This window comes from Schistocerca piceifrons, unplaced genomic scaffold (assembly GCF_021461385.2).
Source record: "Schistocerca piceifrons isolate TAMUIC-IGC-003096 unplaced genomic scaffold, iqSchPice1.1 HiC_scaffold_1772, whole genome shotgun sequence".
Taxonomy (NCBI): domain Eukaryota; kingdom Metazoa; phylum Arthropoda; class Insecta; order Orthoptera; family Acrididae; genus Schistocerca; species Schistocerca piceifrons.
This window is the reverse complement of record NW_025727648.1, coordinates 454333-467920: the sequence shown is the minus strand read 5'-3', so window position 1 is coordinate 467920 and position 13588 is coordinate 454333. Positions and strand designations below refer to the sequence as shown.

The window sequence follows — 13588 nt, the reverse complement described above, 5'->3', positions numbered from 1 at the left end:
TTGAAAGTTGCTGCTGTCCGCTTCCTGGCTGCAAACCGGCGTCTACCTGAAGCTCAAGCAAGACAAAGGGGTTGTGTAGCGAAATTTTCGGCACAGTGCCGATCAGGAGAGATTTTTGGAACTACTGCGTCTGACTCAGGACCCAAGAGCTGCGCCACAGGCGTCTGCGCACAGTCGAGCATGTGTGTTGAATAATGGTGCTGATAGCCACGTATCATTTCAAGTAGATTTGATGCCTTTCGGAAAATTTATTTCATTGAATAGGAATTGTAGATCATTTGTGGCAGCAGGAAATAAGCTGTAGTCAAAAGGATCTTCCATAGATGGTCGCAGGTCGCATAAATACTGTATGGCTCGTGACGCGTTGTGTGGAGCCCGGCTAGCTCAGTCGCTAGAGCATGAGACTCTTAATCTCAGGGTCGTGGGTTCGAGCCCCACGCTGGGCGGCGCAAAATTTTGTGTCTACGCGGATGCAACCTGCGCCCCTCTCGTGAGCCTTGCGTAATGAACGTAACGGGTTACGACGATGCCTAGCTTCGTATGAATATCAGAGGAATGGTTTTTGAAGCTGAAAGTAGCTCTGAAATGAAATAAAAGTGTTGTTTTGGAATTTTAGGCGTACATCGATATCGTGTGAGATGTGTAGGAAAGCAGCAGCTGTGCTAACTAAATACAAATAATGGTCGCTAATGCGGTGCGTTTCCAGCTGAAGGGCTCCGATTGACTGGTCCATAAGATTGAAGTACCCGAAATGTGAACTAGGCGGCGCCTCCTTAGCTCAGTGGCAGAGCGCTGGTCTAGTAAACCAGAGGTCGTGAGTTCGATCCTCACAGGAGGCGAAAGAATTTTGTAACAGCCCCTTCTAACGTAGAGCTTTCGAAAAAAGCGGTCAAGGATATAAAAAATTATGAATGGGTTCGGTATTTAAGAAATGCTTTCGCAAATGAATAGTGCGAATGGTGCTATTAAAGTAGGCACCAGAAACTGCTGCTTTTGGCAGTCTCTGGAGAATGCCGACGTGGAATACTTAGTTCTTGTGATGTATTTTCTACCCCTGGTAGAGACCCTCGCGGTTGTCGTCGTCGTCGGCGCCGCCGCCGCTTTGGTAATAGAGGCAACTCGCCATTGTATGACATAGGGTGAGGCACCTTCTGCAAGCGACTGAGATGGCAGTAAGCAATTGAAGCTGATTTGCAACCTCTTGTTTGATCAGCGTCACAAGGGCTTGAATGTAACTTGCGATGGGACACAGCAAGAAGTAGCGTCGCCTTTTTAGTACTGAAATTGGAGATGGAGAATTGCGTCAAAGATGGGAAATTCATTCCGGCAAGCGTACAAATGGCGACAATGAGGTGTGTGTGGGGAATCATATTGCGCCAGTGACCGTGTGGCCTAATGGATAAGGCGTCGGACTTCGGATCCGAAGATTGCAGGTTCGAATCCTGTCACGGTCGAGTTTTTCCAGTTCTGCAAAAGATGCATGCTGTTTTACTGAGTTGTTTGAGTACTACAAATCTAGTTGAAAGTTGCTGCTGTCCGCTTCCTGGCTGCAAACCGGCGTCTACCTGAAGCTCAAGCAAGACAAAGGGGTTGTGTAGCGAAATTTTCGGCACAGTGCCGATCAGGAGAGATTTTTGGAACTACTGCGTCTGACTCAGGACCCAAGAGCTGCGCCACAGGCGTCTGCGCACAGTCGAGCATGTGTGTTGAATAATGGTGCTGATAGCCACGTATCATTTCAAGTAGATTTGATGCCTTTCGGAAAATTTATTTCATTGAATAGGAATTGTAGCTCATTTGTGGCAGCAGGAAATAAGCTGTAGTCAAAAGGATCTTCCATAGATGGTCGCAGGTCGCATAAATACTGTATGGCTCGTGACGCGTTGTGTGGAGCCCGGCTAGCTCAGTCAGTCGCGGCCGAGACGCCGTAGCGGTCGGACGTGTGTGTTGCGTACGTGTTGCTGCCCTCGCCGCTCGCGTGCTTGCTGCTGTTTACAGCTTCTCAGTGTTTGTAAGTAACGATAAAAGCGCCTTATAATGGAGGCTAGATATCGCAAGTGCAATCTTAAAGTTGAGTTCCCGTTCGGCTGTGAACGACCTACTGTACTCGATATCGACGACTGGCTTTTTGACCAATTAGGTTTGCGAGACGGTGATGTTAATGGTTTGCATTATGATTTCCTCGCTAACGCTCTGTACGTTGGTCTTCAAACTGATGACGTGTGTCATAGGATTATGACGACAACAGAAGGTTCTTCTAATTTTCGTACCTCGAAAGGCGAAGTTTTGAAAGTTGGGATTAGTTATGCTGGCTTGGGTTTGAGAACGGTGCGCGTCTTTAACTTACCTTTCGAAATGGAATTCGAGCACATCAAGCGAACGCTTGAACCGTATGGCAAAGTCATTCATATCTATGGCGAGAAGTGGCAGGGGAACAGGCATTTCAATGTCGACAATGGTGTCCGTAACGTCAAGATTGATCTGCATCGCCATATACCGTCCTTTGTAACTGTACGTGGCTTTAAGGCCTTAGTTGTTTACGACGGACAACCACGCACTTGCGTTATTTGTGGGTCCCCTGATCATATAAAGGCAGGATGTCCACGTATTAAGTCCCCTCGCCGCGAATTTCGACCTCTCCTTGGTGCGGAGGGTGCCGAGACGGGAGACAAGTTGACGTACGCGCAGACTTTGGCGGACTCGCCTGTCTTGCAGCGGCCGACCACACTGGCGGCCGCGTCCGAACCTTGCCCGGCCGACGCCGCCACCGGGGTACAGCCTCCGGCTTCCGCTGCCGATCATAGTCAAAGTGCCGCCGATCATCGCGATCGTCAGAATGATAACATACCTGACCTCCCACCTGCCAGCCAGTTGCGCTTTGAAGGGGAGAAAACGTCAGCTCCGCACCAAAGTCGTCAGCAGTTGACGTCTGTAGTTCCTACTCCCACGAAAACACCGACTGTGCTATCTGGTTCACCTTCCGGTAAGGTGAAAGGCTCCGCCATCGGCGTCGATACCGCATCCGTCGGTGGCCCGACAACTTCTGGCAAAGCCAGTTTCAAACAACCGGCCGCCAGATCTAAACGTGCTGCTCGGAAACAAAGTCAAGAGGAACTAGACGAGTTGGAAAGTAAGCTGTTGCGCACCCAGAAAATCCTCAAGAAGACTTCCTCTGACGTGTTGTTGCCCAACACAGAGGGGAACGGTACATCCAAGCCGCAAGAGGATGGTGGTTCTATGCATGTCGATGCCCGTACAGGTGAACCAATGGAAACGACGGCCCCAGAAATACCTGCGACGACCACTTCGTGGTCTGAGGACGTGGAACGAGACTAGTAGACTCAGGGATGACACAAGCGTACAAGATTGCCACAATTAATGTCAATAGAATCGTCTCAGACGTTAAATGGAAGAGCTTACGTGATTACTTGTACGCAGCAGACGTCGACATAGCTATGTTACAAGAAGTTGTTTCCCCTAAGGTCGAAGATATTCCCAGCTATGAAGCCATTGTGAACATAGGCGATGAATGTGGTACTGCGATTCTATATAAAGTCGGCATTCAGTGTGAATTAGACACCTTGCTAGAAACTGGGCGCGGGATCACGGCAAAACTAAACGGGTTGCTTTTAGTAAATATTTATGCCCCAACTGGGTCTGACGGTCGACGCGACAGGCGCGACTTTTACAGAGAGGACGTAGTACGCCTCTTCACTAACGTCCGACATAATATAATATTAGGCGGGGATTTTAATTGTGTGTTACGCCGCGAGGACCAGTGCCCAAATTTTAATTTTTGTGACGAGTTAAAAGTTTTAACTGATGGTTTAGGTCTGATAGATATCTGGACCCATCTTCGTCCACAGGCTCAGGCGTACACCTACGTGTGCCATAGTTCAGCAAGTCGATTAGACAGACTATATGTCACCAAAGGATTCCTGCACAATGTAATTGACTGTGAGATATGGCCTGTCAATTTTTCTGATCATTGTGCCTTCCATATAACAGTCAACTCTACTAAGCAAACAACATTTTTGGGACGCGGTGTATGGCAGCTAAATCTCTCTCTCCTCGATGACGTCGAACTGCGACACTCCCTCGTCCGCACTTGGGACAAGTGTATGCGCAATCAAGCGAGGTACACACGACGTGTAGTTTGGTGGACCGAATTCGTTAAGCCGCAATTAAAGAAATGTATGATCCAATATGCACGGGAAACAGCATACTGGAGGAAGCGCACATTAGAATTTTATTTCTCATGTTTGCGCGAGTTGTACGGTGATCCTTCACGGATCATCAGCCACAACCTTCAAATCAAACGCATTAAAGCCAAAATTACAACTCTGGTGCGGCGGTCACTGGACGGTCCTAAAGTAAGAGCGCGGACTGGGACTGATATTATGAAGGAAAGGCCTTCAATTTTCCATGTTATAAGAGAAGCTAAACGTGGACGGCAGAAGCTACTCCACAATCTTCAAGACGACCGAGGACGGGTATACATCACGCAGACCGACATCAAAAATCATGTTGTCACATACTATACGAATCTTTATGCAGAGCCGGAAATCGATTCATCAATGGAAGAAATTCTTTTATCTCCCATTGCAACGACAGTTACCCCTGACGACAATGTTCACCTTCTGGAAAATGTCACGAATGAAGACCTCAAGGTTGTCATAACAGGATCACCACGTCACAAAGCGGCAGGATTAGACGGTCTCCCTGTGGAATTTTACATCCGCTTCTGGGACCTTATTGGTGATGAATTAACAACTATGTACAATGAATTGTTGAACGGTGATCCCTTTCCAATAGACTTTACTGAAGGCATGGTCGTATTGATTCCCAAAAAAGCGCACAGCCGTTCTTTGCACGATTATCGACCCATTACATTGTTGAACACTGATTTTAAAATCCTGACTCGTCTTTTAAATCATAGGCTGAAACCCATTCTCACGACAGTTATCGGTCCGTACCAGACGAGCGTCGGCACAGGTCGGTCTATGACGACTGTTTTATGTGCCTACAGGGACGTCCTACATTTAACTTGGCTCTGTAAATGTCAACTAGGTATTATGGTTTTAGATTTTGAAAAGGCCTTTGACAGGATTAGCCATACGTTTTTAATAAACGTAATGCACAAAATGGGGTTCACTCATCAGTTCCTTCAGCTTTTACAGCACTGCATCGTTGGAACAACATCCCGAATAAAGGTTAATGGTCAACTCACTCCTCGTGTGCCCATCAAACAATCTGTTCGCCAAGGTTGCCCTCTCTCGATGTCGTTGTTTGCCATAGCGGTTGAGCCGCTGTTATTTAATCTGCATGAACAACTCGCCGGCCTCAGGGTCTTTAATGTCAAAACGGTTTGCCATGCTTATGCTGATGACATTAGCGTCATTGTAAATAACACGGATGATATTGACACGGTGCGCCGTCTGACCACACAGTACACGCATTCCTCCGGTGCGTTGATCAATACCCATAAATCTAAAATTCTTCCTCTCGGTCCAATTGATGAATCTATGGTATCCTCTTGGTTGCAACGTGTTGACAAGATTAAGCAACTTGGAATGACTCTGCTGCCGGACCCGCGTGAAATGACCAAGACTAACTGGCAACTTATACTCAACACAGTTCGAGCAACGCTCCAGGAACATAAGACTAGATCTCTGAACCGTCTCCAACGAGCCCAGTTTATCAATGTGTATGTTCTTAGTAAAATCTATCACATCGCCGCCGTGTTGCCAATACCCGATGACATCGCTCACAAGCTGCTTGTTGCCATCTATTGGTTTGTCTGGAGGGGCAATATCTTCAAAACTCCACTTCAAACGTTAACACTGGCTCGCCACGCAGGCGGTTTAGGCATCAAGGATGTACGCTCACAGTGTCTTGCAGTCTTCATAAATAGAACGTCCAAACTACTTCGCAGTAATCACACTGGACTATCGAAGAGCCTCTTTACCTCCTTACTACCTCAGGATGTGCGGCCGCCAATCCATGTTGGGCGCATTAATGAACAGTTGGGATACGTCCGCGTCTATTACACGGAAATCAGTTACCTGCCTCAGTCGCCCCAACATTTTACTACCTCTACCCTTTACACGGAACTGACGAAGCGGCAGCACCAACATCCGATCGAAACAAAACATCCGGAAAAAACGTGGCGCCGTATATGGGCGAACATCAGCAACCCCATTCTGCCGTTGGACGTAGCGTCGGTATGGTATGATATTGTCAATGAAAAGATCATCACAGGCGAAAAGCTGCATAAAATAAAACTGCGTCCTACACCATACTGTACTCGTTGTCAGCTTCTAGATACCCTGGCTCACACCTTCGTTTGCAGAGAGAATGTCGTCATCTGGAACTGGACGAGGAAAAAGCTGTCGGTTCTCAACAGGACGTCGGAACATACGATAACTGTGGAAGATGTGATACATCCGGATTGGCGATTGTTCCCCGCCGCGAAGAATAATAGTTACGCCTGGCTCCTTGGACATTGTGCATACTACATTGTTACCAAACATCATGCAGATCTCAGCGCCTATATTTTGTATCTTCAGGACCAACATTATCATTTGAAACAATGTCCTAAGTATAAACAGTTGTTTCAGAACTTTCTTATCTGCACTGTCCCTCCAACCTGAGAGACGTTCTACATTGGCTTACTTCCTCTCTGGAAACACAACTTTTACATACTTGCAACGCGCCAACACGTCACAGGACATGTACCCACGCCAGTCAAGGACACACAATGTTTCAAGAAGAAATGTTATATATTCTAGACGCAATTTAGTTTTTTTTTTTTTTTTTTTTTTTTTTTTTTTTCACAGTGGCAGCGCACTGCAACATGTTAAATGAATAACTCACAAGAAGACCGTTAGTTGGTTTAATCCTAGAGGAGGAACACGGGACATCGTGGTCAGGCCTCGGGTTCCGACCCCTGACCGCCTTGCCCCTGACGCCTCCTTTTGGGAAAATAATAATTAGGCAAAAAAAAAAAAAAAAAGAAAACCAATACAAAAAAAAAAAACAGAAAAAAAAACAAAAAAAAACAAAAATAAAAAAAAATTAAAAAGAAAAATAAAAAAAAAAGTGGCGCTATTGGTTAGCGCACGGTACTTATAAAAAAAAAAAAAAAAAAAAAAAAAAAGTCGGTAGAGCATTAGGCTTTTAACCTAAGGGTAAAAAAAAAAAAAAAAAAAAAAAAACACGCAGAAGGTCCCCGGTTCGATCATGGGCGGAAACACTTTTTCATCACTTTAAGCAAGACTTACTAACATGCATCTAAAATAAAAAAAAAAAAAAAAAAAAAAAAAAAAAAAAAAAAAAGTCGGTAGAGCATGAGACTCTTAATCTCAGGGTCGTGGGTTCGAGCCCCACGCTGGGCGGCGCAAAATTTTGTGTCTACGCGGATGCAACCTGCACCCCTCTCGTGAGCCTTGCGTAATGAACGTAACGGGTTACGACGATGCCTAGCTTCGTATGAATATCAGAGGAATGGTTTTTGAAGCTGAAAGTAGCTCTGAAATGAAATAAAAGTGTTGTTTTGGAATTTTAGGCGTACATCGATATCGTGTGAGATGTGTAGGAAAGCAGCAGCTGTGCTAACTAAATACAAATAATGGTCGCTAATGCGGTGCGTTTCCAGCTGAAGGGCTCCGATTGACTGGTCCATAAGATTGAAGTACCCGAAATGTGAACTAGGCGGCGCCTCCTTAGCTCAGTGGCAGAGCGCTGGTCTAGTAAACCAGAGGTCGTGAGTTCGATCCTCACAGGAGGCGAAAGAATTTTGTAACAGCCCCTTCTAACGTAGAGCTTTCGAAAAAAGCGGTCAAGGATATAAAAAATTATGAATGGGTTCGGTATTTAAGAAATGCTCTCGCAAATGAATAGTGCGAATGGTGCTATTAAAGTAGGCACCAGAAACTGCTGCTTTTGGCAGTCTCCGGAGAATGCCGACGTGGAATACTTAGTTCTTGTGATGTATTTTCTACCCCTGGTAGAGACCCTCGCGGTTGTCGTCGTCGTCGTCGTCGGCGCCGCCGCCGCTTTGGTAATAGAGGCAACTCGCCATTGTATGACATAGGGTGAGGCACCTTCTGCAAGCGACTGTGATGGCAGTAAGCAATTGAAGCTGATTTGCAACCTCTTGTTTGATCAGCATCACAAGGGCTTGAATGTAACTTGCGATGGGACACAGCAAGAAGTAGCGTCGCCTTTTTAGTACTGAAATTGGAGATGGAGAATTGCGTCAAAGATGGGAAATTCATTCCGGCAAGCGTACAAATGGCGACAATGAGGTGTGTGTGGGGAAGCATATTGCGCCAGTGACCGTGTGGCCTAATGGATAAGGCGTCGGACTTCGGATCCGAAGATTGCAGGTTTGGATCCTGTCACGGTCGAGTTTTTCCAGTTCTGCAAAAGATGCATGCTGTTTTACTGAGTTGTTGGAGTACTACAAATCTAGTTGAAAGTTGCTGCTGTCCGCTTCCTGGCTGCAAACCGGCGTCTACCTGAAGCTCAAGCAAGACAAAGGGGTTGTGTAGCGAAATTTTCGGCACAGTGCCGATCAGGAGAGATTTTTGGAACTACTGCGTCTGACTCAGGACCCAAGAGCTGCGCCACAGGCGTCTGCGCACAGTCGAGCATGTGTGTTGAATAATGGTGCTGATAGCCACGTATCATTTCAAGTAGATTTGATGCCTTTCGGAAAATTTATTTCATTGAATAGGAATTGTAGATCATTTGTGGCAGCAGGAAATAAGCTGTAGTCAAAAGGATCTTCCATAGATGGTCGCAGGTCGCATAAATACTGTATGGCTCGTGACGCGTTGTGTGGAGCCCGGCTAGCTCAGTCAGTCTGGCATTAGCTGCCGCAGCGGTCGCACGCTCCTCAAGTTTGCTCCGTGAACGTTCAGTGTTTACGCCAGTGTTTTCGTGTTTTGTGCTCGTTTGTTGACGTTTTGCACGTGAATTAAGCGTTATCAATTGAGCATTTGGTCTTCTTTCGTGTCATCTTTCTACGAAGTGCCGTTGGGATTTCGGCGTTGTTCGAGATTTCTTCGCTGCAGAACACCATGGCAAACTCCGTGAGAAAAAACACTGTGATTTTCACCTTCGACAAGTACACCCGTCGAGTACAGCCCTCTGCACTTGAAATACACGACTGGATTACCGAGGTAATTGGCCTTCATTCTGAATCTGTTCATACCATGCAGCTCGACTCTGATGAATACTGCATTTTTGTAAAGTTTAACGATTCCGCGAGTGTAGACCGCTTTCTGGCAAAATTTGGTTATGAAACGGAATTTATACACCGTGATGGTACTAAAAGTACTGTCAAACTCCGGAATTCCGAGTCTGTAATTAGGAATGTTAGGGTTTTGAATATTCCCATAGAAGTAGACAATTCGAAAATTAAAGATGTCCTTTCAAAGTATGGGGTTGTCAGGCAAATAGTCAACGAAAGGTGGGCTTCGCATTTCAAGCTGCAGTGCTTTAACGGCATTCGCTCCGTGGAGATGGAAGTGAAAGCAAACATTCCCTCCCACATCTTTGTTGACGGGCACAAGGCGCATGTTATGTACTCAGGACAAACCCCTACATGTCATGTATGTAACGAGTCTGGTCACCTCCGTCAGGACTGCCCACGCCGTGTATTTGTGCTAACGAATAACCTTACGCAACGTCGGAAATTGACACTCAACGATTTGTTGCCAGCCGGTAATACAACAGAGCCAGCGGCGGTCGTGGATCCTGTTACTACCTCTGAAAATGTTGCACTTAATGTTAATGACTTTCCGTCTTTAAAACCTGCATTAACTGCTGAAATTCCGTCCCGTGACAGCGAGATTCCCACAAAAAAGCGTCCTCTAGAGGAGACTGAAAGAAATGTTGATGAGGACTCTTCCTGTGAAACACCCGTTGCCAGGAGGCCGAAGCCCAGTCCTGAAGATCTGTTGGAAGTGGAAAAAGGAGATGGAATGAAGGTCGATGTGGCTCCCACTTCCGCACAAGGACTTACACCGCCACGAACAGATAGTAACGCAGCGGGTAGTGATTTTTCACGGAAATGTGACCCTGAGCCTGAGGTCACGGCTGAAAAAACCGCATCAAGTGCACAACCCATACAGTGCGAACCGTACGAGGAAGTACCAGGTAAAGAACCTGCTGACTCCGAAGCGCAACGCCGCGCCGAAGGAGGAAATACACAAGCATCACCGCCTCGCCAGCAAAACAACACAACAGACACCACGCCGGAACCAAACATTGACGACTCGCAAGCCACGGCCGTTGCCCCATTTAGCCACCGCCGGCGGCTGCGACAGACACCGGGCGTTGCTGTCACGCGTCATCAAGCGAAAGTCACACCAGAGAAGAAAGACATCAAGAAAAAAAATATCAAATATGAAGTCATCAGGTCCAACACTGACGAGGAGAAAGAGAATGGCCACAGTGACTTATAGCAATGCATTGTCAGGATTTCAGGATACTTTTCTTCTCAAGCTATTTGTTTAAAAGCAGTGCAAATTTTCTAGGCAGTTAGTACATGTAATGGGCACACAGCTTGTAAAGATCGTGCCTTGTAGGGAAGCACGTTTGCTGCTATAATCATACCGAACCTCATCCCAAATAGCTTCTTCCGGTATGTCTGTGCTGCAAGCTTATAGCATTACTACTATTAACATTAATAAAATACAGTCACCCTTGAAATTGGCAGCACTAAAGGAATTCTTGTACCAGTCCGGAACAGATATCGCGTTGCTACAAGAAGTTGCGATAACGGAATTTCGGATCCCAGGCTTTTTTGAAATTGTTAATGTTTCTACGGAAGCCAATATCGGTACAGCCATTCTTATAAGGGAAGGCATTCCGGTGACTGAAATCGAACGACTAGAATCAGGAAGAGCCATAGGCATAAAACTTTTCGATGTGACAGTGATTAACCTTTACGCCCCATCAGGAACTTCCCACAAATTGGATCGTGCGAAGTTTTTTCAAGATGAACTGATTTATTTATTGAGGAAAAATCCGTGTTCTCTTATACTAGGTGGAGATTTTAACTGTGTTTTAAACCAGAAAGATCAACAACCCAACTTCAACTACTCGCCACAGTTAAAAAAATTAGTAAGTGATCTACACCTTAAGGATGTGTGGGAACTTCAGCACCCGACGTCAGTCGGGTTCACGTATATAACCAGCCACTCCCGCAGCAGACTAGATAGAATTTACGTGTCACCAAATTTGCAAAATTATTTATTAAACGTTGAGACTATTCCAGTGTATTTTAGCGATCACAGTACACTTTTAACTTGCTTTAATCTAAGTGTACAACCAACCCGTCGATTCAGAGGCCAATGGAACTTAAATATCTCTGTTTTAACTGATGAAGAACTGGAACAGGAAATAAGGTTTGCGTGGACTATGTGCCTCCGCACAGTAGACAAGCACCCAACAGTCATAGACTGGTGGACAAGGAGGGCTAAACCAAGGCTGCGGAAAGTTGTCATGCAGTATAGTGCAGCCAGGCACAGGGAGTTGAGGAATACAATGGAGTTTTATTATAAAGTTTTAAGAGACTTATATCAACAGGCCCATGATGACGTAATTCGTCTAAATGATATCAAAAAAATAAAAGCCAAGTTATTAAACATTAAACGGCAACAGATGGAGGGACTCAAAATTAAATCGAAAGCCACATCAGTCGTAGCAGATGAAACAGCTTCTCTGTATCACTTGGTGCGGCATGCTAAAAACAGACGTCAAACTTTAATTGATGAAGTCCAGACGCATACTGGTACGAGGCTCACATGCCAGAAACAAATACTGGACGAAGTCCACAGGTACTATGAAACCTTATATGCCCCTACCACAGTGGAAGATGCAGCTCTCGAGGATTTTCTCACTATTTTAGGTCCACAATTGTCGGGAACAGACAACGCTGACATCCTGTCACCTATTACTAAAGATGAAGCGCATGAGGCAGTGCGTAACTCACCTCTCAACAAATCTCCGGGACTTGATGGCCTCCCTGTGGAGTTTTATGCCCGCTACTGGTCTATAATTGGGGACAAGATCACTTCCATGGCAAATGAGGTCCTGAACGGAAAACCGGTCCCTGCAGAGTTTAAGGAAAGTAAAATAGTACTGATTCCTAAGAGTAAAGGCAAAACCAACTTAAACAATTTTCGGCCTCTTTCGCTACTAAATTCTGATTACAAAATAATTTCGCGTATTATCAACAAAAGACTCTCTGCCTTTTCCAACAAAATATTGAGTCATCACCAATCTTGCTCTCCGACCAGAACGATATTCGAAAGTCTATCTGCATACAGAGACGTCATTGCAATTACCTCAGTGACAAGTATAAAATGTGCTTTAATCTTCATAGATTTCAACAAAGCTTTTGACCGCGTTAGTCATAGATACCTCTTTGCGACGCTGTCAAGAATGGCTTTCCACCCCCAGATTGTGAACATGCTAAGGAATATTGCAACAGGTGTAAATGCGAAAATAGCAATCAATGGCCAAACATCTAAACCCATACAGATAAGGCGAGGGGTTCCACAGGGCAGTCCCTTATCAATGTTTTTATTTTCAGTATCTTTAGAGCCCTTCCTCCGCACTGTCCACGAAAGATTAACAGGCATAACATTGAGTGGTGAGAAAACTGTCATACGAGCTTATGCTGATGACGTGGGCGTTGTAATAAGGAATAAGGAGGAGACAGTTACACTGGAAAGAGAAATCCAAAGATATTGTCTAGCGTCGGGAGCGACAGTAAATGAAAACAAAAGTCAAATATTGAATCTACGGGGCCTAGATCACCTTCGACTGGCATGGGCAAAACAAGACAACAAACATAAAACTTTGGGAATCACCTTAATGGCATGTCCGATGCGGATGGCTGCTTTTAACTGGACGGAAACTAGGAGGAAAGTTCATGGTGCTGTAATGGAGAACATCCATCGAACTATGGACCTGGTGCAAAAAGTCAGATTCATCAACTCCTGCGTTTTGTCTAAAGCGTATTTCACTGCGCAGGTATTTCCAATCCCTAAACTAGTAGCGAAAGGGATCATGTCCACTGTTACCAATTATTTATGGAGAGGAGATATATTCAGGGTTGGTGCGACTACGGTTATACTGGATGTCAGAAACGGGGGCCTCGGTTTGGTGCATATTGGCAATAAAGCGTCTGCTCTGTTCTTCAAACGGACTTTCCATATACTCAGAGAACTTCCACAATGTATAACCGCAAAGCTCTTTGAGGCTGTGACACCCCATAGCCTGCAAGCACCGATTGATGTGCGAAGGATTAATGCCCGTCTGCAGTATGTGAGGAACTTTTTCCTCGAAGCAAGTTATCTTAGTGACGAAATCAGAAGCAACACACGTATCACAGCGCGCGACATCATACTTGAAAGGAAGTTAAATGAGGGTAGAAACAAAATTGAAACGAAATTCCCAAATTGTGACTGGAAAGCTGTATGGCGGAACATCAACTATGCCGGGCTATCTACAGACGCTATTTCCGCATGGTACAAAACAGTTAATAATGTCATCAGCACCAACGAGA

The 13588-nt window shown here is 45.5% G+C and overlaps 5 non-coding genes across 5 annotated transcripts; all 5 read left to right on the top strand.

Annotated features, from left to right (window-relative positions):
- Nucleotides 1-373: 373 nt before the first annotated feature.
- On the top strand, nt 374-446 carry Trnak-cuu. Its single transcript has one exon. It is a non-coding gene; the product is annotated as a tRNA-Lys (tRNA).
- A 321-nt stretch (nt 447-767) lies between these two features.
- On the top strand, nt 768-839 carry Trnat-agu. Its single transcript has one exon. It is a non-coding gene; the product is annotated as a tRNA-Thr (tRNA).
- Nucleotides 840-1381: 542 nt separating this feature from the next.
- Nucleotides 1382-1454, top strand: Trnar-ucg. The gene has a single exon. It is a non-coding gene; the product is annotated as a tRNA-Arg (tRNA).
- A 6264-nt stretch (nt 1455-7718) lies between these two features.
- Trnat-agu lies at nt 7719-7790 on the top strand. The gene has a single exon. It is a non-coding gene; the product is annotated as a tRNA-Thr (tRNA).
- Nucleotides 7791-8338: 548 nt separating this feature from the next.
- Trnar-ucg lies at nt 8339-8411 on the top strand. Its single transcript has one exon. It is a non-coding gene; the product is annotated as a tRNA-Arg (tRNA).
- Nucleotides 8412-13588: the final 5177 nt, after the last annotated feature.